The sequence below is a fragment of the Suricata suricatta genome, chromosome 2 (genome assembly GCF_006229205.1).
Source record: "Suricata suricatta isolate VVHF042 chromosome 2, meerkat_22Aug2017_6uvM2_HiC, whole genome shotgun sequence".
Classification (NCBI taxonomy): Eukaryota; Metazoa; Chordata; class Mammalia; order Carnivora; family Herpestidae; genus Suricata; species Suricata suricatta.
In genome coordinates this window covers 90,814,914-90,837,702 of record NC_043701.1, presented here as the reverse complement: position 1 = coordinate 90,837,702, position 22,789 = coordinate 90,814,914, and positions in this window count along the sequence as shown.

The window sequence follows — 22,789 nt, the reverse complement described above, 5'->3', positions numbered from 1 at the left end:
TTACTGGAATTTGCTAGTCCAGGTTCAATAGAAGGAAACTTTCTTAACTTGATAAATATTATCTACTAGAAATCCCAGATAGTAACAAATTATTACTAAATCAATCAAATGAATCTCATTGAATTCAGAACTAAAATAAATGCCCATTATTGCCACTACTCTTTAGCATTTAAGAGAGATCTCAGGCAAAGCAATCACATAAGACAAAATAATTAAGTATAAAAATTAAAAGGAAAGAATACTCGCATCATTTATAGGTCAGATGTCTTCAGAATAAGTGGATTTGTTTTCTAGAGCTGTCATAAAAAGTACCATTAGCCAGAGAGTATAAACCAAGAATTTACAGTCTCACAGTTCTGTAGACTAGCAATGAAAAATCACGGTTATTGTCATGGACAGCCTCCTTCTTAGGGGCTATAGGGAGGGAACATTTCTTCTCTCTTCCTAGTATGTGCTGGTGACTTTTGATCTTTGATTTCCTTCTCTGCATATTTTCCAATATTTTTCCAAACTCCAATATTTTCCCTTGTAGTTACATGGCATTCTCTCTGTGTGTCTCTGTCTTCACATGGTGTTTTGCTCTTCTTGTAAGGATACGGTCATACTGGATAAGAGACTACATGAATACCTTCATCTCAATTTGGTTACATCTGCACAGACCCTATTTCTAAATAAGGGCACATTTTGAAGTATTGGTCTTAAGACTTCAAAATACCTTTTGAGAGGGTACGTAATTCCACTTCTAAAATATCAATACACAGAATCAACTGAAGAACCACTAGAACTAATAAGCATGTTGAAAAACGTGACCATGCATAATATCAGCACTGATTATTTCTTTCCCCTTAAACCAGAAAATAAATAAAATTTGAAAACTGTAATGAGAGAGAGAAAGAGAAAGACTGGAACTCCATGTTGGGGTTTTTCCTGGAGAGGAGGAGATTATACACAAGGCTTGGCTAGCTAAAATGTAACATGGAGATTTCTGGTGGGCTGCAGTTAAGCTTGGGAGGGGTGTGGGTCTCTTGGAATCAGGCTGTTTGTGTAACAGCCCTGACTGTGGAATGCCTGGGTCTGCCCTCCTAGGTGTCTCTGCATCCTTTGGGAACTCCATTAGCTACACATTGCATTCAAAATTTAGGAAAAAATTTAGGACACATAGATTCTTGCTGTGTATCTTTGATTTGATTAGTCTCTTGTGATTGTTCACCGTTAAGTCAGCACCTTTGTTTTTGCATGCCTGAAATGTTATACTCCCTCCTACACAACAAGCCAATGGGATCTGTGATTGGCCTGACACTGCAGTAAATGAGAGTGAGGCAAACAGGGTCTTCGACTGTGAACGTTGACCCCCATTCCTTCTCCTTTCTTTCTTAGCAGTTTGGAGTAATCTTTCATATGTAGGTACAGGGTTTGTTGGACATTCCTGGTGCTTCCATGAGTAAGAGAAACAATAAAATGAAGATACTAAACTAAGTATAAAAAAGTCATCACTATGTAAAAAAAAAAGTCACCAGTGGGCATAAAAATCAGAATGGGGAAGACATTCAAGATTCCTGGATGGAATGACACAATATAGTAACAGCACACATTCAATATTAATTTAAAATAATTACTTCAATACAATTTATTATATACATTTAATAGTAACAGAAATCAAGACAGCAAATTTTCTTTTTTGAAAGAAATGTGTGTATGTGAGAGAGCACCGGTGTGTGTGAGTGGGGGAAGCGGCAGAGAGAAAGGAAGAGAGAGAATCCCAAGCAGGATCCATACTCAGCATGAAGCCCAGTGCAGAGCTTGATCCCATGATCCTGAGATCATGATGTGAGCCAAAATCAAGAGTTGGACGTTTAACTGACTGAGCCACCCAGTCTCCCCAGTTCTAGTGGTTTTTCAGTTGATTCTGTGTATTGATATTTTAGAGGTGGAATTATGTACCCCCTCAAAAGATAAGTCTTAACCCCAATACCTCATAATGTGCCCTTATTTAGAAATAGGGTCTTTACAATATGTAATCATATTGAGATGAAGTCACTGGTGTGGGCCTAATCCAATATGACCATGTCCTTATAAGAAGAGCAAAACACCATGTGAAGACAGAGACACACAGGGAGAATGTGGTGGAAAATACTGGAGTTTGGAAAATATGCAGAGAAGGAAATCAAAGATCAAAAGTCACCAGCATAAACTAGGTTTCTGATTTGCAAGAACTTTATTTACAAGACCATATGAAGGATAAAACTGCAAAATGAAATAAAAGATCAAGAGTTTATTGAAAAATAAAAACACTGAAGGGGAGCATTTGCTGACAATAGTAACAATCATAGAATTGGTAGACGTGATTTAATGTGTCAGGCATTTTTTTTCTAAAAGTCTTACATATGTAATTCTACTTAATATTGTTAAGAACTCTTCTATCTTAATTGGAAAGAACTCTTCTATCTTAATTCTCTCTTGATTGGACTAGATGACTAAGTATATTGTCTGAGGTCACATCATTAGTAACTGTGTAGTCTCATTGTAGAGCTATTCCTGAATAATACCATACTCAGGCTGGTAATGAAATATAAAGTCAAAGTGATTAAAATTATTTGGCATTGCTATAGACATATAAGTGATGGAATAGTTCAGAATCCAGATACTGACCCACTGAGTGGTAGTTTAAAGGTTTTTGACATCATTATGAAAATCAACATATGGAAATTCCTAATCAATGTAGCAAAATTTGTTAGATCTTGCCTCATACTATTCAGTGCATATAAGAATGCAGACCTATAAATAATTTAGGAAACATAGGAGGATTTATTTTATAATATATTTTTGTAAAATATGCTTTATTTTTTAGATCAGTTTTTGGTTCACAGCAAAATTGAGCTGAAGGAGTTCCCATATACCACCTACCCCCACACTGGCACAGCCTCCCCCACATTCAACATCACACCTCCGGATGGTGGCACATTTGTTACAATGGATAAACCTAGCTGCTGACACATCAGCCAAAGTCTAGAATGGACATTCATGTTTTCTCTTGCTGTTGTACATTTTATGGGTTTTGACAATCGTACAATGACATGCATCCACTACTGTAGCATCATGTAGAATAGTTTCACTGCTCTGAAAATAGTCTGGGCTCCACCTAATTGCTTCTCCTCTCTCAACTGCTGTCACCATAGTTTTGCCTTTTCCAGTGTGTCATATAGTTGGAATCATTCAGTAGATTTTTCAGATTGACTTCTTTTATTTAATAATGAGCATTTAAGTTTCCTCCATGTCTTTTCATAGCTTAATAACTTATTTCTGCTTAGCACTGAATAATACTCCACTGTTTGGATATGCTAGAGTTTAGGTATCGCTTCACCACTGAAAGACATCTTGGTTGCCTCCAAGTTTTGGTAATTATGAACAGAGTTGCTATAAACATCTATGTGCAGGTTTACACCTCATTTCTGTGTAAACAACCATGATTTCTGAATAATATGTTTCGTTTTATTAAAAAAAAGAACAGCTGCCATACTTTTCTGTACCATTTTGTATCCCCAGAAGCAATGAAAGGGAGTTCCTGTTGTAATTTTCCTTTATAATCTACATTCTTCCCAGCAGTTATCTTATATATTCCTTATTTATTCATGCTTCGCCTATCTTTCCTTACTGGAATGTCTTTTTTATTACTGTTTTCTTTGGACATAAAACAATGACTTACTTAAGTTTCCATAAGTTTCCTTAGTAAATATACATTGAATAAATAAATCCTTCAGTTTAACTATCCCAAGCTGAGACTATATAGAAAGCTCTGATAAAACCAAATAGAAAAATAAAAACAACTAAAAGGATACAAGGAAAACATATAAAAGAGAAATTAAAATAGTATGTAGTCCATAAAGGTGTTCTAAAAAGCTCAAATTCACTTGTAATAAGAGAAAGAAAAATAAAAAATATTACCCATAATATTCAAAACAATTTAATAAATGATATTGCATCCTGGTATAGTTATGGAAAAACAGTCACATATTGTTGGTGAAATTGTGGATTTGTGGGTTGCAGTATATTATAAAATAAATAATTTACACAAATAAGGAGATAAAAATATAGCTGTTTTTTTCCAAAAACTCTACTACTGGTACTATATCTTGCAAAATGAGTGTGAATCTTTTATAAGGCATATATCTTTGTGAATCATTTCTGTAATTTAAAATAAATTAAAAAACTAAATGAATGGTTAATTTTCTTATATTGTATCCAAATATGCGTATTTTGCCAATTGGCCCAGTAAGTGTCTTAATTCCATGCTGAAAAAAAATAAGTATAAGACACTATTTTGCCATTGGAGATTTTGTGTGTGTGTGTGTGTGTGTGTGTATATATATATATATATATATATATATATATATATACACACACATATATATATACATATATATATATAGTGTGTGTGTGTGGGTGTGTGTGTGTGTGTGTGTGTAGGAGAATTGGAAAGTTCTTCATATTGAATCAATATAAAATGAATATTTTACATGAAATTTATTCCTAGATAAAATTATTTTCATAAGCATATGTTCCCTTGTGAAGATAATTATAGATTTTACGTGCCTGAATCTTGTCCTTTTCAAGAATGATCTAATGTTATCTGACAAAAGACTTAATTAGCCACTAGGCCCCCCTCCCCCTTCTCTCTTTCACTTGTGTGAGGAAATAGGAAATGACAAGGAACACAGAGGATTTCCCTATCATTCTTCCAAACCAAGCTTCCTTAGCTTACTATGCCAGTGTTCATTTTGAAAGTTCCTAGAAAGCCCTGTATTCCTTTCAGTCTCCAGAATGTAAAGTAATTCAAACAATGTGGGAAGATGTTCCCTAATGATAACAATATAGACTTGTTGATCCTTTTTATTAGTAAGGACAATATTTAGATTATATTGTTGCAAAAGGATACAATGTAGTTTTTTATTCACAATTAAACTATGCAATTTAGGGTAAAGTGAATAAGGTGTACCAAAAGTCTATAATTGATTTAGACACTTCTGTTTCATTTTCCAATGGGTCTAATAAAATAAAATATCCAGTGGATTAACAAAAATGCACATATTTAAATAATGAAATGGTATTTTGCTAAATATATGGTATCTTTACTCATATAGAAGATAAGATTATGTCTTTTCAGCTATCCAAACAATTCACAACTGCTCAGCTTTGTTATCCTGAGTTAGCTTCATAGTTAAAATAATTTCTGAAATCTGCTCTCTGAGATTAGAAGTGCTCTCTCCCCTAATTTGCACAAAAATAATTGGAAAGGCACATGTACCAGCTTCCAGTTTATACAAGTTCATTTATTTGAAATCCCTTGAGCTCCTCCAATTAAAAAACAAGTTTTTGAGTTAATATCCTTCAATTGTTAAAAACTTGCGTCACTGTGAGAGCACAGTGAAACGTAAAGGTCCCAGCACACTGGCAGTTGATTGTGAGGGGATGTGATTGTTCCACATTTAGACTGGAAAGGGTTAGGAACTCTGCTTCCCAATGTGGTTAATGAATGAAAGGAAAATTGGACCCCTGAGCCAGAGTAAATGACCTAAGGGAGTGAAAAATGTTCACAGGTTAACAAGGGCAACTGTTCCTTGCTATAATTCCCAGAGGAGAGAAATGACAAAGGGGCCAAGGAACTTCTGTCTTTGTATTATTTACTAATCCATTCTCTTCCTAGGAAAAATAACTTGCAATAACTCTGAAAGACCCTAATGTTGAACATCTTAAACTCTGTGCTTGTTTCTCCTTGCTCTGATTCACTCATTAACATACTTTGTGTTAATAATTCATTTGGACATATTCAGTTCAGATGTAGTAAGAGATTAATCCATCATCCTACATGATTTTAAATATTCAGGATATGATATGCCTTAACATAATAGAATTTGGAATCCAAGCTACAAACTTCAAAGTGACATAGTAATAAATTTTTGGTTATCTAATTGGTACAAGTGGCTATGGAGATTTTTTTTGCCCCTTAGAGTGGGAATTATTTCAAACGTTTATTTAAAAATATTGTTTTCTCTGAACTGAAGGGAGTTTTCATAACCATAGCCAAGCCACCACCCCTGGTCATGTTCACAGATACAGAACCCTGATTGGCTGTTGATGAGTCATTCCTCTTGAGGAATCTTATCTTAACACCTGCCTTATCTTTAACATCCTTTTCAACTTCTTCTAGAAAAACAATAACCGAAAAGGAAAAAAAATATCTGGGACCAGTCCAGTTTTGAAACACCTGCCTAAGAGATAAAGACTACATTTTTAGGCACTTGTAATGTCTTTACTTTGGGCCTGGAATTTGTTCTCCCCCGTTGTGAGCATACACTGACTTTCTCAATACATGTGCTTTGCCTGGGAATTACTTCAGTCTAGTAAATTATAAAATGACAAGATCATCCCTGTAACCAAGGAAAAGATCTGTATATCAGAAAACCTCTGAAGCTCTGGCTTCATAGTAAACGCATTTTATGAGTTGAAGAAACATTACACCAGCTCTAATGAATCAGCCAGTAATGTTTTATGACATAATTCCAGTCTGATATTGCTAATCTTTAACTTGCAGTTAAAGAGGATGTCCCAGGTTTATGTGACTATGGTGAACCAAAATAGAACCATTTAAAAAAATTACAGATGGGAACTAAACAGCTGGAAACCAGAAGCACCAGTTTTACTTGGGCTATTACGAAAATTCACAGTTAACTAAATAAAAAATATTTATTCAACCTCATTTATTTTTCCCTTGGTATTTAGATGTGCCCCATATTGGTGCCTATGAAGAGGTTATTAAGGGCACAAATTTGTTTTAAAATCATGAGTTAATTTGCTATGTAAACAACACAAATTACTGAGCAATTACATAATTTATGCTGTTATATTAATTAGTTATATTGATTTTTAAAGAATGTAATTTTCTCCTTATGTATAAGTGTTCTGACATTAGAAAGTTTTTGCCTAAGGCTCACTTACCTAAATTCTAGGCAACCAGAAACTATCTGGAAGGAAATAGCAAGGAGAGTGTCTCAGCAAAATTAACCAGCATCAAAGAGCTTACCTTGTAAAACCAAGTTAACCATGTGATGGCAAATGTCATAAAGTATTTTTTTTTTTATAAATAAAGACTCTAAATAACTTCACAAAGTCCCTTCTATAGTTTGCTTTCAGGAAGTCAGATGACTACCTTAAGGAGAAGAAACAATAAAGGCAAACAAGTAATAAAGGGGAGAGGAAGGAATGTGAGATTGTGGTTAAAACTATGATGACAGTGAGTGTGCTCCAGAGTTCCTTCAAAGTGACAAGACTTAGGGTGCCTGGGTGGCTCAGTTGGTTGAGCGTCTGACTCTTGATTTCGCTTCAGGTCATGATCTCAGGGTTGTGCAATCAAGCCCTAGATGGGCTCTGCGCTGAATGTAGAGTCTGCTTATGATTCTCTCCCCATCCCTTTTCCCATCTCCTCCCATCTCTTCCCTTCTTCTCCTTGTCCCCTTCTTCCCCTACTCCTTTCCGCCCTGTCCCTCTCCCCTGTGATATTCTCTCTCTCTCTAAAAAATAAAATAAATATTTTTAAAAAATGACACGCCTCAACACTAACAAGTATTGCTGAAGATGGGAGAAGTTGCATCCCTTATTCATTGCTAATGACCTAACATAATTCAGCCGTTTTAATTTTATTATTATTATTATTATTATTATTATTATTATTTATTTTTGTTGTTGCAATAAAGTGTATTGTTTCCATTTGGTCCACAGTTTGGGAGAGGGCTCCAGAGTCGTTAAGAAGCTGTCTTATGGCTGAAAGGAGAAGCTCAAGCAGAAGCCCTAGCACCAAAAGGTGGAAAGAGGGGTGTGCCTCAAAGGATGTGGGGCTCCAGAGGCTCCTAGTCATGCTTGAAGGTGAGCACTTCAAAGAGATACTCATTCAGTCTGGGTGTCGCTGACCTGAGGAGATATTCCGGTAGTTGCCATCTTCCCAAAGAGTTCCACCTGCTCATGTAGTTAGTCATTCTCTGGAAAGTCACAGAACCAGCACCAGCAAGGGGAGACCCAGAGTGTCCAGATCCCAAAGGTCCTGGTAAGGTTCTTCATAATCATGGTGACTCCCATGGCATTCAGGTTTTACCTCACTCATCTTGGGATGGTTTCTGCATGTCCTGGAAGAAGGCACAGCTGTGGCACTCGTTTTGCATCTTCAAGAAATACTTGCCATTTTCTTACCTTCCCTTAGCTAACTTGGGAAGAAGTGACCCACAATATCCAGAGCCACATCACCATGGTCAAAATAGAAGCCCAGAGGAAGGTAGGTGTAGGAGCCCACAGATCCATGTTGACAATGTGGTTGAGAGCAGCCTTCACCTCAGTAGAATAATTCTGATGAGTCTGGGAAGTCATGGTTGATATGCAATAAGGAGTTAAACTCAAAATAAGGTGTTTGCTTGTCCCAGAGACAGATGATGGCTGAGAAGATGGTTCTGAAAAGATGGTGGTTGGAGGCTAGATGAGGGAATATCTCTCAGTCTGTTCTATACAAAGACTGTTGAAACAAGAAATAGATTTCCAGGACCTCCTGGTGTACTGCTTGTTCAGCCATTTTGGAAAAGACTCTGGCAGTTCCTCCAAAGTTTAAACATAGAATTACCATAAGACCCAGTAATTTCCCTCCGATGCATATATGTGTTATGAACTGAGCTATAATTAATTCACTGCCACCGCAGGCTCAGAAGAGATAGGCCTAAGGAACAAGTCTGTCTCCTCCTCAGTTATAGAAAGTGGTGCCACTTCCTTGGTTGCAGTAGGCCAGGCTATTCCTGTTCGGGATTTCAAGGGCAAGGCCTAGTCTATGGCTGAAAGGGCACAGCCACCACCTACAGCCAAGGGAATGGTCATGCTTTCCCTAAAAACCTCACCAGTGGGCCTGCAAGGAGTGGCGGGGGGGGCCCATAGGCCAGAGCATCCAGTCAGAGAGGATTATTCTGGAGCCAAAACTTCTTTGTTTTTTTTCTCTTTTTTCTTATTTATTTATTTATTTATTTATTTGTTTGTTAAGTAGTTTATTGTCAAATTAGTTTCCATACAACACCCAGTGCTCTTCCCCACAAGTGCCCTCCTCCATCACCACCACCTCTTTTCCCCCCTCCCCCTTCAGCCCTCAGTTCATTTTCAATATTCAATAGTCTCTCAAGTTTTGTGTCCCTTTCTCTCCCCAACTCTCTTTCCCTCTTCCCCTCCCCTTGGTCCACCATTAGGTTTCTCCTGTTCTCCTGTTAGGCCTATGTGGGCAAACATATGGTATCTGTCCTTCTCTGCCCGACTTATTTTGCTTAGCATGACACCCTCAAGGTCCATCCACTTTCCTACAAATGGCCATAGTTCATTCTTTCTCATTGCCATGTAAAACTCCATTGTATATATACCACATCTTCTTGATTCACTCATCAGGTGATGGACATTTAGGCTCTTTCCATGTTTTGGCTATTGTTGAAAGTGCTGCTATTAACACTGGGGTACATGTGCTCCTATGCATCAGCACTCCAGTGAAGAAATGGGCAGAAGACATAAACAGGCACTTCTCCAAAGAAGACATCCAGATGGCCTACAGGCACATGAAACAATGCTCAACATCACTCATCATCAGGGAAACACAAATCAAAACCACACTGAGATACCACCTCACACCAATCAGAGTGGCTAAAATGAATAAATCAAGAGACTATAGATGCTGGCGAGGGTGTAGAGAGATGGGAACCCTCCTACACTGCTGGTGGGAATGTAAACTGGTGCAGCCACTCTGGAACACAGTGTGGAGGTTCCTCAAAAAACTATCCATAGAATTCCCTTATGACCCAGCATAACTTTTAATAGAATTTTCTGTGCTAGGTTTTAGCCTTGCTTATGAACTGTAACTTCTTTCTTTGATCTAATTTCTCCCTTTTGGAAATGATTCCCTACCCTCTGCCTATCTCACCATTGTATTTTGGAAGAACTTATCTGATTTCATAGGTTCACAGATGGAGAGGAATTTTGTCTCAGGATCATACCTTGAAGTTCATTTATACTTGATCTAGATAATATTAAGATGAGACTTTGGACTTGGTGTTGATGCTGGAGTAGGCTGAACAGATGAGGTAAGTGTATTTGGCTCATAAGAGGGTGTGAATTTTGTGGGAGGATGGCAGAAGGCAGAACTGTCCCCCTTCCAAATACATAGATGGAAGCCCTAACCCCCAATGTGACTATACTTGGAGATTAGGCCTTTAATAAGATTATTAAGATTAATTAAATCTAATAATTAAGTCTTAAGTAAGATAATTAAGTCTAATAATTAAGATTAGATGAGATAATAAAAATAAGACCCTATCTAGTTCAACTGGTATCCTTATAAGAAGAGTAAGAGAGGGGTGCCTCCGTCACTTAGTTGGTTCAGTGTTCGACTCCTGGTTTCGGCTCAGGTCATGATCTCACAGTTTGTGAGATTGAGCCTCGAGTTGGGCTCCATTCTGACAGCACAAGGTTTACTTGGGATTCTCTCTTTCCCTCTCTCTCTCTGCCTTTCTCCCAGTCATGCTCTCTTGCTCTCTTTCTCTAAATAAATAAATAAACTTAAAAAAAAAAAGAAGACGAAGACACAGCAGAAGTGTATTTGCACAGAAAGAAGGCCAGGTGAGGAGCAACAGAAAGGCAGATTTCTACAAGCCACGAGAGAATTCACCAGAAACCAACCCTGCCAGCACCTTGATTTTGGAATTCTGGCCCCTAGAATTTAGAAGATATATTGCTGTTATTTACATGCCCTAGTCGTGTTGCAGGTTGAGCAGACTAACACAGTACTCAGTGTGAAAAAGATACCTGCACATGAATTCTCGAGAAGCATTATTCCTAGTAGTCAGAATTGAAAACAACCAAAATGTCCACTAACTGATGAATAGATAAACCAAAGGCAGCATATTCCTACAATGGAATATTGCTTGTCAATAAAAATACATGACGTACTGATGCACACTATCGCATAGAGGAGTCTTGTTAACATTGAGCTAAATAAAACACCACATTTCATATGGCCCCATTTATATGAACTATCCAGTAAAGGCAAGTCTTTAGAGAAAGAAATTAAATTAGTAGTTGCCTACATCTGGGCTATGGGTAAAGTGAGTGCCTATTTAATGAGTACAGAGTTTCTTTTGGAGATGATGAAATTATTCTAAATTTAGGCTGTTGTGATGGTTGCATAAGTCTGTGAATATACTGCACATTATTGACTTGTTTATTTTAAATTGGTGAATTTTATGTTATATAAATTGTATCCATAAAAGGATTTTCTTTTTTTTTAATTGGCATCCTCCAAGATCATACTTACTAATACTGATAGTATTATCTGGTTCATTATAACACAGATATTATGTAGATATTATTATCTGGTTAATAATACAGATACTATTATCTGGTTCATAAGCCAGATAGTAGTATCTGGTTCAATGATAGTATATCCAATGACACTGTTTATTCAGGAATGAATCTATCTGAATGGAATCAGCATCTCTGACTCTTCCTTCTATTCCTAAAGTGTTATGGCAAATACTTCATTTTCCTTTTTCTTTACCAATTCCACTCTTCTTTCCTTTACTTCTCTCCCCTTTACTTCTCTTATTAAACAATTTGGTCCTGAAACAATTGGGTGAGGGAGGCAGAGCAAGGTAAGTGTCCATGTCATGGAGATATGCAGCTCACAGACAAGTGTCAGAGCCGAGGTAAGCTAAGAAGTGTGTCTACACTACAGGGAGGCCTTGGAAAGGTTGTCCAATTTCCACCTGGTTAAGAAGTGTTTTTCCATGATGGTCAGCCTTGCATGAAGTGTCAGAGCCTAACCAAGGGGAGAGGGCATCCCTGTAGAAGGGCTACCCTACACAAAATGTGAGGGCTTCTGGAGACTGAGAAGGAATGCACACAGGCAAGTTTGGATATGAAGATTCAGAGAAGGAGTAGAGTGAGGAGTGTGTTCCTGAAGAAGACAGACTGGTGTGAGATCTCAGAGAGGAGAAATGCCAGAAGGATAGCCAAGTAAGTAGGACAGTCCACTGTGACCAACTGGAATCCAAGCAAGGTGGGGCACCTTGGTGGTTCAGTTGGTTAAGTGTCCAACTTCGGATCAGGTCATAATCTCGCAGTTCATGAGTTCAAGTCCAGCGTTGGGCTCTGTGTTGACAGCTCAGAGCCTGGAGCCTGCTTCGGATATTTAATTTCACAAAACACTGTACAAATGTTCATGACAGGTGTATTCATGGTAGCTTCTTAATGAAAACAACCTTGATTTCCATTAATAGAAGAACTGATAAAGTATGACATATGATGGTAGGCAGGATTATTACTATCCCTTATCCTGAGTTTCTTTATCTGTAAAATAAAAGTATGATAATAATATTTCCTATATCATGGGCTTTAGGAAAGATAACGTGTTTATGAATGTGAGGTGCTTAGTGTAATTCTTAGATTTGGTCATTCCAATATGGTCATAGAAATTACTAATTATCATTATGAGTTTAATTACACAGTATTTTTTTTCTGGCTCTTAAACTTTTTGAATTAGCTTTCCCTAAGAAGACATGTTCATAATTTTTCTCCATGCTTAAAAACTTATATTGACTTCCAATTCTGATCATGTCAGATTTGAGTCCATTATTCTTCTGTTACTGAAGTTATTTGTAGTTAAAGAACATATTTGTATGCTTTTGATCCTTTTAAATTTATTGAAAAATTGTAAGGGCCTAACTAATCTCTTATCTGTCCTGGAGAGTGTTTTACATGCACTAGAGGGCAATGTGTATTCTGCCGTTGTTGGACTGTGATCAGTAGACGTTTTTTAAGACTAGTTCATTTATCTTGTTACTCATCTTTTTTTAAAAAATATTCTTTGTAGTTATTCTACCCATTAGTAAAAGTAGGATATGAAGTCCCCCGATATTATTGCTGCGTTATCTGTCTCTCCCTTAATTTCTGTTTCATTTATTTAGGATATATGTTCATAATTATTTTATCACCTTGATGAATTGACTCTTTTCTCAATACAAAATGTTCTTTGTCTTTAGTGACAATTTTTGTCTTAAAGTATGTTTTGTTTAATTTTAGTATGCCATTCAAGCTGTCTTGTGGTTACTATTTGAATATTGTATATTTTTACTTCATTTTACTTCCAACCCATTTTTGTCTTTGAATTTAATGTATGTATCTGTACAGAGCAGAGAGTCAGATCGTTTTAAATCCATTCTGCCAGTAACTGCTTTGTGTTTGGAAAGTTTAGCCTATTTACATTTAAGATAGGTAGCAATAAATTTACAAACACTGTTTTCCTGTTTTTTTCCTACATGTCTCATGTTGTTATTTACTTTTTTGTTGCTGCTATATTTCTATTCTTCTATATGTGCTTTCTTTTGTGTTACATATTTTCTAGTACACTATTTTAAACTTTTGTTATTATTTTATCATTTTTTAATTTATTCTCTGAGTGATTGCCCTTGGCATTATAATTAACAGTTTAAACAGCTTAGTTCAGATAAATATCTCCTTAATTTTAATATTATAAAAGCTTTACTCTAATACAGCTTCATACTTTCCCCCCACTTTGTGCAATTATGATCCTATAAATGATATCTTTATACATTATAATTCATCAGCATAGCTTTATAAGTACTTAGGCATTTGCCACATATTAAATAGGAGAAAAGATTTACAAAGAAAATGATATATATACTGTAATTCTTATCAATTTATATAGTTACTTACACCAGTGCATTTATTTCTTCATATTGAAGTAAGTTATTGTCTAATGCGCTTCCATTTCAAGCCAAAGGACTCCCTTTAATATTTAATCTTATAGGGCTTGTCGGATAATAGTAGTCTTAGTTTTAGTCTCTGAGAATGATATAATTTCTCTTTTATTTTGGGGAAAGTTTTTATAAGATATAGAATTCTTCATTAAGTCTTTTTCAGCCCTTTAAAAATTGTCATCCGTTGCTTCTTTCTAATCTCCATGATTTCCAGTCAAATGTCAGTCATTAATCTTACGGAGGTTTGCCAAGAGTTGTGCTAAAGCTCAAGTTTGTGTTTTTTCCCCTAGCCCACAGATTCAGGCCAGTTTTCTGCACATGCTCTTTGGTCCTCTGCCAAAACTCACTCTTGCCATCATAAGGAACATGTCAAAGGAGGTGGCCACAGGATGTGTGGGTGAGCTGCATAGTATCCTGGAGGTGCCCATCAGCCAGTGGGGTGATCTGCAGGGGAGGCGTCCTCAGCAGTTCCCAGCTTCTTCATGAGGTCCACATACCTTTAATACACTCTTTTAGCCTCTTTGCATCTGCAATTAATGCAGCTCAAAACTCAGTATTTCTCCCTTATTAGAAATCTTGGGCCAAGAAAGTCTCTCTAGGCACTAGCTGTGACATCTTGGAGGAATGGTAATGTGGGTAATGTAAAATTATTTCTCTTATGCTCTCCAGTGAGTCCAAATTTATATTTTTGTGTTTCAACTATGCACTGAGAGTTCTCCACTGGACTCTTGACTTCCACAAAGTCACTTGACCATGAATGATTATTTTGAGAAAGGGCACTGAGAGTAACTAAAGCCAGGACATAAGCCACTGCCAGGACCGCAAACAAGACACAGGTCTGTATGCATATTACCTGATGACAGGTAGACAAAACTCTTCTCGGATTTTTTGAAATATAGCTCCCACAGAGGTACTTCTGTCTGTGGATGGATACCAAACTGTTGTTGTTAAAGTGGGGATGTACCGAGTAACATCTTAATCAGTCATCTTGCTGACATCAGTCCCACAACATCCATTTTTTTTCTTGAACAAATGCTCCTGCTATTGCTGTAGGCCTTTGGTCAATTTCCAGAGTTCTGAAAAAGTTCTGAAAAATTATGCAAGCAAGAATTTTCAGAAGTCCTTAGCTCATTATACCAAAAACACCTCTGTCTTTGTTTTTTTTTTCTATGTTTTATTTATTTTTGATACAGAGAGAGACAGAGCATGAGCAGAGGAGGGTCAGAGAGAGAAGGAGACACAGAACCAGAAGCAGGCTCCAGGCTCTGAGCTGTCAGCACAGAGCCCGACGCAGGGCTCGAACCCACAAACGTGAGATCTGACCTGAGCTGAAGCTGGAGGCTTAACGTACTGAGCCACCCAGGCGCCCCCTTCTGTCTTTGTTTTAATATGGTTTGTGATCATCTACCATGTAGACTTAAACATTTTAAACTTAAAATATTTTTGCAGATACCAATAAAATGAATAAACTTTTAGAAATGTAAACTCAATATAGGTATACCTTATTATTTACACTCTTCAAACTCTCAGACCAGACCTTTCTGAATAAAAATAAAAGATCTTACAACATCTAGTTCCAAATTCACTATTTTCGTACAGGCATTCCATGACTCACAACTGTTTGCCAAGCATGCTGTACTTACTCACAACTTCTAGTTTTTACATACTCTGTTCCCTTTTCTTGGCCAGCTCACCTGATGAGTTCATTCTAGTCATTCTTCAAGTCAGAACTCAGTCACTCATTCTCTGAGACCTTTCTGTAATCTTAGAGGTAATGTCTTTTCCTACCTCCTTTGTACTGTGTGCTTTCCTCTCTAAAACACTTTTTACGTAGTATGTTGTTTGCCATGTTTCCCCCACCACTTTGAGGACTGGGATTATGGAATTTCATTTTTTTTAACCTTATTCTTAGAAAAATGTCTGCCACATAGTATGAACTACTTGAATACATACTTGCTGAATAATTGGGTGAGAGTCTTAAAACTCATAGGCCAGAAAGTTTGGAGGAGGAAGATATTAATAAGAGAAGCATAGTGCTAGCTGTTTTTAAGCAGAGAAAAATATATTTGGGTGATTTCCTTTTCTTTCTTCTCCAGCAAATGATAAATGGTTCTTTTTGCTTTTTATTCCATGGTAAGGAAAATCCCCTTAGCTTAGTAATGCCTCCAAGTGCACTAAGAGTTAATGGTTCAGAGCTCAAAGGGAAAGCCTTGGCATGGGCAGGGATGGGAGGAGAATTATGCAGCCAAAATATTTCTCTTCATTTTTTCCTCCAACTCTGGGAAGGGAGACAACATAAAATTGAATATTATATTAAACATTAAACAAGCATCATATTCTCACTCTATGATTAGAGGATAATGGTGGTATTAGGATGATGTCAGGTATGATAAAATAAAATAAATAAATTATAAGAAGTTATCCTGTTTGTAGGAAGTTATCCTGGTTGACATGTCATATCTTTTCCATTTGTAGTTTCCCTAAGTTTCTGATTTGTTTCCAACAAAAATCGGTGTTGGTAAGATGAATAAAAACCTAAGCATGGGAAGAAATTGATGGATAGTTTTGTGTGGTGTGCATGGAAAAATCCTCTTCAGGAAAGAATCCAAATTACTAACTGGAAAAGGGTGGGAAGAATAACTCATGTCAGTAAAGAAAAAAATTTATGAAAAATCAAAAGGTCAGAGCTTTGGATATTTGTAAGTTAAGGTGTATTTTGACTTGTCCTGGGGAGACTCAAAAACTACAACTGAACTGAATTACCTCCAGTGAAATTACTTGGCTCGAATAATTTCCTATTTCATTACCTTGCTTGCCATGAGGACACGTGAAATAGACCAGCACAACTGGTGAGCCAAATTACACAATATTTTTGGGAGACCTTGAATCATTACAGTGTAAACTATATTGCATCCATATTTCTCCTCATGTACAATTATTATTACCAACAATTGTTATCCAAAGTAGCCAGAACTTATCTTAAACCTTTTTATACTCTTTCTTGTATATTTAGAAAGTTAGTATGATTTCTTGTACAAGAAGAGAAATTTATGTGTGAAAGACAGCAATTCTATTGATTAGTTTAAAATCTAGAATTTAAAAAATACAGATAATAAAAGCTGGCTTTTCTATCATTTTATTTCAAATGTTATTAATTAATTAAACTAACATTAATACTAATACATTATTTGGGAAAGTAATTATCAATCAGCTATCTTGTACTTAGGAAAGCAAATGTGTTAAAAACATTAGTCTAAAACATTAAATTCCTCTTTCGTTTCATCTCCCAGTAATTATATATGATATATATATGATATGATATAAATCTTTTCAGTTTTTTATTTACTTCAGATGTTATATATATATATATATATATACATATATTCATACATATCTTTTCAATTTTCAAATGTAATATTAAACATAAATGCTCAGTGAAGTATAATAGAGCTGCAACATAGAGTTATTATTGGTCACTCTTTTTTTAATGCTTATTTATTTATTTTGAAAGAGAGAGAGAGCTTATGCACGTGTGCACAAGCAGGGGCGGGGCAGAGAGAGAAGGAGAGAGAATCCCAAGCATGCTCCATGCTGTCAGTGCAGAGCCTGATTCAGGGTTCAAACTCAAAACCGTGAGATCATGACCTGAACTGACATGAAGAGTCAGTTACTTAACTGACTCAGTCACCCAGGCACCCCCGGTAGTTCTTTAACAAAAATATACTTTTATACTTTTTTCTTTGTGTAGATTATCATACCAAAATAATATGAACTCTTTATAACGTTTAAGTAACTTATGGTATTAAAAATCTTTTTTAAGTCACTACGTTTTTTGTTATTCTTTTGTATATAATAATAATAATAATATTTTATATTAGTTTTTATTAAAATACCTTTTTAACTTTTTAAAAATGTTTTATTTATTTCTGAGTGACAGATAATGAGTGGGGGAGGGGCAGAGAGAGAAGGAGACACATAATCTGAAACAGGCTCCAGGATCTGAGCTGTCAGCACAGACTTCAGTGCAGGGCTTGAACTCGTGAACTGCCAAGATTATGACCTGAGCCAAAGTTGGACGCTTAACCAACTAAGCCACCCAGTTGCCCATGTTACACTATTTAAACTTTTCTACCATCTCCCCAGAGGCAAAACTGCTAAACCTTCTCCATTTATATGAAAAGTACTACTAGTCCCCCTTTATAGTGAGGACAGTGAGTTACGCAGACTTTAATTTACTTTCCAAGCTCACATAGCTAGCAATAAGTGAAGCTGAAGTTAGAATACAAGAATGTTTGACTTCATGCTCAGTCCGCCTCTTTTCTTCCCTTCTCTGTGTATATTTTTGAGTGTTTACTATTGTCAGGTAATGTACTGCTCATCAGGGATTTAACAACGAGATGATCATGTTGTACAAGAAAAAGAAATGAGTGTCTCTGACCCCTTGGAGCTTAATGCCTATGGTTCTTTAAATTAGGCATCAATGTGCCATGGTTGACTGAAAATAGAGTTGTATTTCTCATAGCTCTGTAGAGAAACATAAAGCTAAGGACTCTGAGAAAAGAAAGTAGCTGTCTTAGGGTGGACTCTTGACCTGGGGGCAGGATAGCGGATGACAGATATCATCCAAGTTATTGATCAGAAGAACTCCCAGAGAGAAAGGTTGTGGATTAAAAAGAAATAAATAAATCATAATAGAAAGCAAGGAGTGATTGAAATAGCAGTCAGCATCAGGGCATTCGGTAAGAATGGGGAATGAGCTCAAATGTAGGTTTCAAAAGATAGTTTTTCTAAGACAGATTAGTGTTTGCAGTAGGCAGGCGTTTAAATGCTTAAGTTACAAGAACTAGATTAAAAAGTAGAACTTGAGTTGGTTTTAGTTTTAGGAAAGGGAGCAAAGGAAAGACGTATCACTGCCCTGCATAATGGCTACCATAGTGGCTAAGCTTATAAAAACAACATTAAGACTCAGGAACACGTATCTAGGGTATTGTTAGAATGCAAGGAGAAAGAAGCCCCAGGTTACAGCAGGGCCGAGTTAATTTCTCCGGTTTATGTCTCCTTATATCATTACTGACCAATCTCAGGACTGGATCTAGACCCAGGAAATGCCAGAACACACAGTTCCCCTGAGTCATCTTAGCTATATGAAGGGAGAATGATTTATCCAAAAATTAGACAGACATTTCAATAAACAGGAACAACAGGAAAAAAGAAGAAAATTAGGATTTTGAGAAACACTCATGGGGCTTTTCTTCCCTTCTTAAATTTCTGAATGACTAATTTGTCCCTGGATACCATGAGCATCAATTACTCATTCCAAAGCTGCTTAGAACATTTTTGACTTTTTTAAAAAAACATTTTTCAATCATTAGTCTCAGTTTATATAAGCAGATTTTAGATATATCTCCTCTGAGCTTTCTTATTTTATGATATACAGGATGCTGGATTTTTGAATTGGGTAAATTTCCATGCACTTTATATTTAGGCCTCCCAAGATCTTGTTCTGTACTACTGAAGAAAAGCAACTTGATTCCACAGAGTCTTCACATAAGCTATGGTAAGTTATGGCATTCTCATAAATGTTGACCTGGGCTACCCCAGAGAAGAAGCAAAAAGAGATACTCCACAGAATAGTCAGCAATGGCGGATACAAAATCTCCACTGAGGTCCAAGAAGGAGAGTGTGGCATGTATGACAGAAAAGCAGTTTCAAAACAGCTGTCACAGTCTGTATAGTATGTTGTTGTGGTTCAGAGCATAGACTCTTGGAGGTAGGATAACTGAGTTTCATTCTCTGCTCTACTACTTACCAGCTGTGTGTGATCTAGTGAAGTGACTCAATCTTTCTGCATCTCTGCTTATTTATTTGTCAAATGAATACATAACTAAAGGACCTATTTCAAAGACTATTATGACACTTATAGGAATGAGTATATGTAAAATGCTTTGACAGAACATTGTAATATTATTATTATTATTATTATATACTACATGTACATTATAAATATTATATTTTATTATTATTGTTTTTTGAGGTCAGTGACACACAACACAGGACTTGGCAGTAAGTAATCCTAGCCTGGCCAAGCAGGTAGTATGCCCATTTTCAGCTAAGTAATTAGAATTTTACAGAAACTAAATTGAGAATCATAAAACTTATTGACTACTCTGTGGTAGAAGTTAGTTATAGATAAGCACGAGTTGAAGTTATATAACTGATATTTTGGTTAACCTAATACCAGTTTGATTATAATGGCCTTGAACAAGAGGGTTCTAGCTATGCCTTCTGTAATGTAAATGTTCTCCTGAGGTACCCTACTTTCCCACGTTATACAAAGCATATAGATCCAAAAATATCAGGAATTAGGATTTGTCTCTTCTTTTCTAGACATCACATTCGATATTAGTTTTGCTCATAGTTGTATCATATTTCCACTCCTATTGTTTGTATTTAGGGTGTACTAAACCCTTGGCTGCCCCAATAGTTTGCAAGTTTTTAAGTTGATAGGCAAGATGAGTGCCTGTTCTTTGCTTATCTTACTTAGTAAACTAGCCATTTTAGTTCTCTTGTTTTCAGTTAAAAAGTGACCTCATGCTCACTGACACATGTTCAGTGATTGTATAAGTGATGTTGGTATTTTGTCTTTCGTGCGCAGTCAGTTTCCTTTTTTCGCTCTCTTGCACTTCCACCCTCTCATTTCTTTGAAGCCACTGTCCATTTGACATGAAAAATGTACTTATAGTCTTTTGGCTAATTATTTCAAGGAGAGGTGAAAAAAATCTTGAATATGGCATGATGAACTCCATCTGCTACAGCTAAAGCAATTGGACACTTCAGAATTTCTTTGCAATGACAGCTTTTCAGCAATTTAATTTTGCTAAACATTGCATTCTGTGCCTCCAAAGCTGGACTGATTTTTGTCTATATCTTCAGAGAAATAACCCTACCCCACAGCACATTTTTAAAAATCATAAACTTTTCCTGTGAAATTTTATGGAACAGAGTTGTCAATTTTACCAAATTATTATCACCTCTCGTGTCATTACTCAGGTCTTTCACTTGTGGCTTTCTCACTTTCCATCACAAAAGTGAATAATCTCACCATGCTTGACTGTCTCATTCAAGATTTGAGGTAAAGAGGTATAGTTGGAGCTTGAGGTCAGTCTGAGGAGAACTACTAATATCATTGATATTTGATTATTAGCTTTGCTATTCTGCTTAATATCAGAAATGTTTCTCCTGTTGCCATCAGACAGAATTATTTGCAGTAAACCTCTTAAGAGTTTTGTGACTAACTCCAAGGCTAAGACTGGGTCATACATGTGCTACTTAGTATTTATATAATCTCAGATAGGTTATGTAGACTCCCTAATCCTCAGATTTCTCATATATTAATGAGGATGATTAATATTGGAATATTCCTATAAGGGTTGTTATAAGGATTGATTGAGAAAATTTTAAATGTTCCATATAATGACTAACACATAGAAATAACTCAATAAATAATAGATATTATTTCTGAAAACATGCACTCTTCAAAAATCTTTCTGAAACTAGTGATTTAGATTAAATTATCTTGTATTAGGATATGATAAACATTAAAGAACTAGAATGAGCTAATATCTTCAAGGAAAGAGAATTTAAAAAATAAACATGTGAATTTACAATCTTTTTGCTGAAACCCTAAAGGTAAAGCACTTGAGAAAAAGAAAAGACAAAATAGCAATAATATTATTTAATTTTTTGCCAAGTCTAAGAAATATAAAGATGGCAACTGCCCAGGTCAGAATGCGTTCACTTCTTGGTGATTTGTTCACTACATTATTGTTGCATTTTCTGAATTTTGATTCATATTCAATACCTAATAATTTAAAGTGTTATATTCATGGAGTTTCAAATAATTGTTCCACGTATGTTATTTTTACCTATGTTAGGTAATATAGCCTTAGTGAGTTGGTTACAGTCTTTCAGAAGATAGATGTGTGTCTTAAGCTTTAAAACAAGACATCCTCACCTCCTCGTCTGGTTTGACTAAAGTAGAAACTAAATACCTTTATGTGAAGATTATGTAAACTACTACTGAATAACTCATTCTGGTCATTCCATAGTTTGAGAATACTGATTGATTAAATGGTGGACCTGGATCTCTTTTCAGGGAAGGACTTGTTGCCAGTGTGGCTGGGAGTAAACAGTTAGTAAACAGTTGACCACTGTCAGGATTGCCCCAGACACAAAGACCTGCCTTCTCCAAAGTCACACCCCTTCTTAGAGTGACCTACATACTCTTTGAGGCATCCCTGACCACTCTAACTAAAATTACAACATTTTTCTCCATAATACTACCAACACTTTCTATGTTTATTTCTCTCTATAGTACTGTTAATATGGCATCCTTGATATTTTAACTTACAGTTGTGTTATTGTTTCTCTTTCCCCTTTGGAATAGAAACTCAGTGAAGGCAATATTTGTGGGCTCTTTGGTATTTCAAGTGCTTAGAAAATTACTTGTAACACAATACTTGCTCAGTAATTCTTTGTTAAATAGTAGTGACCTCTAGAGTAAATGTACCACTCTGTGTTGAGAAGAATGAAATAGGCAATATTCAATAAAATAAACAAAAGCTGTGTTTGTAACATGAATTTTCTCCAAGTTCAGCTTCAGTAATAAAAGATGCCTGTGAAGCTCTACTTTGTTTTCCTCTTGGTTATTGATCCATGAATGTTTACTTAGTCAAAATCTAGGAGGAAACAAAATATGTGGCAGTCAATATAGATCCTTTTTTTTTTATATGGAGCTGGCCAAGGCCACTCACCTATCTTTTTGCTATTTAAAAAATGCATCCAGTTTATGCTTCCTAAATTAGGCTTCAAATCTTTTTCTTGTTTTTTTTGGGGGGGGGTCACATCTCTGTCTTTTACCAGAGTGAGTACCTTGTTTCCCATTTGCATTG